We start from the raw sequence: 5757 nt of genomic DNA, 5'->3' as shown, positions 1-5757 counted from the left end.
TGAAACTGGCGCATTGTTTGAAATCAGCTGATCGATGCACGAGAATCGTTGTATTCATAGTGTTTTCATATTTTTATGATATTTGATTTATGTGTTATCTTATACAACATCGTTGGTTTTAGTACCAGCTTTTTTATTTCAATCCTAATGACAATTGTACATATAAGGCTTTATGTTGTAGAGGTTTACATGCTATTTTATTGGTAATGTATACAGGTAAACTGCCATGTAATAATTGATCAATCTGCTTATTACATGTATATCACAATATAGATCCGTCCAAGAATCCCCCTACCGCGTCAACACAGTATTTAAGACTACATGCGGTACTGGGAAACTATGTCATGTTAATTTAACGGAGATAAAGACATCCAATATATGATATTATATTAATTCCGTCAAGGATAGTGTGGATCTTCACACTCGTTTAACGGTTTTGTAAGAGTTAAGGTGTCACATGTACAGTGGCCGTAGTATCTACTACCTGTTTCACAATAACAAGTTATTTATCTGAGAATACACACAGGATGTAAACAAGTTCAATTCTTTGAGTTCTTTCATCCGCATTTACAGGTAAGTTACCGGTTATTATTCTATTTCAATGTAAAATTGCAATTGGCATACAATTTGTTGCTTAATTAAGCGGGGAGAAATTCGCAATTTCCTTTCTGGAACTTAATCGCATGGAGAACATGTTCAGGGCTTTGATCATTTCTAACAGTAATACGCTATAAAGATATTTTCACAAGTCACTCTTTCCATTTTATACGCGGATACTTAAGGTCGCGGAAATGAACTTTACTGCGAATGTAGCGAAATTTAATTAGCAGCTATTCGTTATGTTATTAATTATATTGGTGTAAAATTACATATATACAATAGTTCATTTATCAGTATATTGTTGTGGTATTCCTATATTGTTTAACGGTTGAACAATTTATTTTTATGCAATGGAGTTTTAGTTTGTGAGCTTAATCATTTTGCTATGTAATGGTAATTTTTTATTTCAGTTAGTATGATAAAACGTAAAAAATGATACATTTGACTAATTATATTTCTCCCACATTTTGTGCATAGAAATATATAGATAAACATTTATTTATCAATAATTCAAGTTTGATGGTAACAAGTTCTGCAATTAGTATCTCCATAACATAACATCTTTTCAAGTTAATCCTTAAATATTTTTTTTCGTTGTTTTCAATATAACTTACAATGGTGAATAACTCAATGTCTGTTTAATTTAAGTGGAAGCGGAAATGAAGAATACTGCACTAACGCAAAAACAATAGCACTGGGATCAATATATCGGAAGATACAAACTCCTATAGACAGTTATGATTTCGCCACGTCGTTAGCTGGTTTTTTTCCTGCTATTTAATTGTGATAATTGTTCTGTTATTACGAGTCTATCCTTTTACTCCATTTACAGGTGGCCTATCAGTTATAATTCTTGGTGGACTAATTGATATATCTTTTTCTTCATACTACTGTGAAGAAAAAATCCGAGAATGGTGCGAAACCTCTACATTATCATGCGGTCACAATAGAGATGTCGACGTTGCGTATTGATTTAGAAAAAAATAACCAATTGGAAAATCAATGGAATAGTACGTTTAAACGTAGTTTATGTTATCATGAAGTCTGAAAAAATAAATTTAAGCATTTATGTAACTTTTTTTAATTTCAGCGGGTTATGAAACAAATTTTGTTTTCAAACTCTTGTGAGGATCCGGTACGCGGATTCACACAGTTTGCAAACAAGTTTTCTTTCATACCCAGATGAAGTTTAAGAATGGTGACATCAAAGCTTGATTCTTGTTTAAAAATCCAACGTATATTTCTACTGAGTGATACCACTTATTTCAATCATTTTAGGTACCTGACATCATGTATTTAACTGATCCTACGAAGACAACAATGCCACCCAATCCTGTGGAACATTTGGAGAACATCCACAATGCAGGAATGCAACATTTAAGAGTTCGTAGAGCATCACGTGACTTATCTGACCAAGCAAAACTGACAAAGGACCTTGAAATGGCCGCTATTGCGCTCGGTGTGTTGTTTGGGTTGATCATCATTTTCCTCGTGGTGTATAGACTTTGGAGATATTGTAAAAGTCCAAGAGGTTCCGCGAAAGACTTTCGGAACTACATTCAAAAACGGAACTCTTCCAAGACAAAAAAACATCGGGGATTTAACGACATCAATAAAGGTATGAACAGAAACAAAGCAACAAGAACGCCATCTTTTGAAAGGCGGATACACCCGGGAAACAAGTCACAGACTCCGAGGATAAGAAGTGATATTGAAAGTAACATGAAGAATTCTGCCGACGAAATGTTGGAGCAAAGAAAGATGAAAACGAGGTTATTGGAAAAGCGCGGGAGCATCAATAGTATCAGCAAACAACAGCTACAGACTATAAGCGAGGATGTGGAATGTTGAAAGTGTTGTGAAATAAACTGTGGTTAAGATATTTCAGTATCGTCTGCGTTGAACTATAAAAATCTCTTCAGATGATACAATGTATCCTGCAACTTTGAGTTAATTCATAATAAATAAAAAATAATAAAAAGAAAAGTAGGACATTAAAAAGAACAGCTTTGTATTTGAAATTACATCTAAAATACACAAAATGACATTTTCTGCAATTAATACATATATATATATATATACGTTCACTCAGTATTATAAGACTCTTTCATATGAGGATATGAAGGATAGGGATATTCTACCCGAGGGCCACAAAATGTAGTAAAACCCGAGGCTTGCCGAGGGTTGTGCAACATTTTGTGATCCCGAGGGTAGAATGTCCCTATCCTTCATATCCACGTATGAAAGAGTAGTTTTCTCTCATGCCTCAACGTTTTATTGCAATTTTACTTCCATGATTTTCCATCATTTTGAAATAAATTCGAGAAAAACGCGACTGCAAGTCAACTCTCCATATATAAAAAAAATACGTGATATTTTCAACGCAAACCCATTTGTTTGTATCTTTTAAAGTTAATCCAGCCTACTTTCTGAAAAAAATTTGTTAAATTTGCACCGAGAAAATAGTAATTGTGTTGACGCTGTGACGTCACAAGGCTTTATTGCATGGGTAGCCATAAATATCCATTCACAAATCATCACAAACATAGGTTTTATTTATTATGCATTATTTATTTATTATGTCACCATTGAATGTGAAATGTTCGCCTTGTCATGAAGTAAACAAACCATAATGTTGTTATTCTCATTGATGCATTGGTGTTTATTTATTTATCTATTTCTTTTTTTCTTTTTCGTCTTGTTGCCTTATCAGTGTCCCACATTCAATGAAACATATTCCCTATGTATGAAGTTTGAACAAATGTCGTTGATGTGTTCCAAAGTTATCATCCGGAAACTAAAATCTTTGAAACAATCTATTTTTAGTAACAGTGATCTTTGTAGTTGACTTTTTGACCCACAATTCAATTCCAAGCTGTATTCATTTTATCAAAATCTATCATTTCGTTCCCAAGTTATCATCTGGAAACAAAATTCGGAGAGTCAGACAGGCAGACGGGACAAACACTATAGTCCCCTCCGTTTTCACCAGCAGGGGACGAATAAGACCTTACTTAATTGTCGTGTAACAAAGGAACATGAACAGGTGCTCCAATAATATAATGTCTTTTAATTCTTCGACAACACAAGTCATACGTATACAAATCTAGATCAAAGTATAAAAATCTAGGTCAAATCAAGGCGAACACCATATCAAATGAGAATTTAATTCAGGATTGTTAACAATAGTCCATGAACATACACGGATTTCTTTTCAAAGTGGTATGCAAAAAAAAAAAATAAATATTGGCCAATCAGAAAGCCAGATTTGGTATGAAAACAAAGAAAACGTAGCGGATTCTCACAAAAGTTTGCAAACAATTTTTTTTTCATTACCCAATAAAATTAAAAAATAGTGACATCAATACGTATAATTAATTTTATACTCTATTTGATAAAATGAAGTATGTTTAAATGTAATATTATAGTGGTTTTTCAAGGGATTCTTTTTTCCGAATCAATACGCAACGTCAATGTCTCTATTGTGACGTCACGATAACGTCGGGGTTTCGCGCCATTCTCGGATCTTTTTAACCGGTATGCAAAAAATATATTGGCCAATTAGATAGCCAGATTGGGTATGAAAACAAAGAAAAATTAATTATAATGTCGTGCAAAAGGAATCATGTATTTGTTTGTTGCTGTAAGGCTATCGATATTGATAGTATGATATTATAAAATCGTGATTTTTTTTCGGAAATTGTATGTGCCTTTGATTATTTTTTTTCTTTATGAAAATCTATGAATTAAACTAAATATAAAAATAATGATACAATTAAGCATTGATGTCACTATTTTTTTAATTTCATCGGGGTATGAAAAAAACAACTTGTTTGCAAACTGTGTGAATCCGCGTAGCGGATTCTCACAAAAGTTTGCAAACAAGTTCTTTTTCATAACCCGATAAAATTAAAATATAATTACATCAATACTTATAATTAATTTTATACTCTATTTCATAAAATGAAGTATATTTAAATGTAACATTATAGTGGTTTTTCAATGGATTCTTTTTCTGAATCAATACCCAACGTCAATGACTCTATTGTGACGTCACGATAACGTCGGGGTTTCGCGCCATTCTCGGGTTTTTTTTCTCAGAAGGCCAGATTTGGTATGAAAATAAAGAAAAATTAATTATTACATAAATGGCGTTTGTTTGGGCCATTTTGACCCCCGTGACCTTGAATGAAGGCAATGGTTAGAAATTGAAAAATCTAGTACAGTATTTCTACTGAATATTTACGCTTATAAAGCCAAACAACGTAATTTATAGATTAAGACAAAGTCTACAAATGCAAAGTCGAGATGATAACTCAACGTACAATATTGACAATTCAAATATCAGAGAAAGTATATTTTTTAATTCTTTATGGAAATCTACGAATTAAAATTAATGTAAAAGTAATGATACAATACATAAATGACGTTCTTCGTTATACAGTAATTATAAAAACGTGTTGTATAAGTTGTTTACCTTCCCAAATTACGTGGACCGCCACGTGCCTTGAGCTGTACGTGACGATCTTTAATCCATCCCTAGTAGGAGAGGCCTCTTTGATCATCGGACAGATAAAGGACTACTGATATTATGTACGATCACACAGAGACGTGTACTGATATATCTCGTCGGCCGATTTAATTCAATGGTTCTCCTTTCTGGCTTCAAACCAAGTCTGCGGCTAGAAATGTTTGTACATAAATACACATATGTTAACATATTCCGCCTTTTTATATTACTGTACCTCTCGTGTGGTGAGGGTATCTATTGTGACTTCCCGTAATTTGCTTGAAAAAAAAATCCAATAAAGAATGGACACTGTTTCGTTTTGAATTAAATATTATTTCGTTTTATCAAAAAATCGAGGGGGTATTTCCTTTTATGAAAATATTAATTCGTTATATATCGAAATGAAGCACACAGTAAGTCGTTAAAGACCGTAGCCTATCTGAACCTTCTAAGGTCAAGGTGATATATTTGAACAAATTTGGTAGCCCTGCATCTCAGCATGATACAGGCTCAATGCAGGTCTCTTAGCCTCTAGGTGATAACAACATTGTATTGTCTGAAAAAGATACTGAGTGATCAAAATGCAGCTTGACAATTTTTAATATGTAATACTGCGCCTGACAGTAAAGTAAGGAATATGGAAAACA

General features: G+C 33.1%; 1 long non-coding RNA gene across 1 annotated transcript; it reads left to right on the top strand.

The window, feature by feature from the left end:
• Window positions 1-286: 286 nt before the first annotated feature.
• On the top strand, window positions 287-3251 carry LOC138309526 (uncharacterized). Its single transcript, XR_011206295.1, has 2 exons — window positions 287-573; window positions 1879-3251. It is a non-coding gene; the product is annotated as an uncharacterized lncRNA (long non-coding RNA).
• Window positions 3252-5757: the final 2506 nt, after the last annotated feature.

This window comes from Argopecten irradians, chromosome 15 (assembly GCF_041381155.1).
Source record: "Argopecten irradians isolate NY chromosome 15, Ai_NY, whole genome shotgun sequence".
Classification (NCBI taxonomy): Eukaryota; Metazoa; Mollusca; class Bivalvia; order Pectinida; family Pectinidae; genus Argopecten; species Argopecten irradians.
This window is presented reverse-complemented; position numbering and strand designations above follow the sequence as displayed.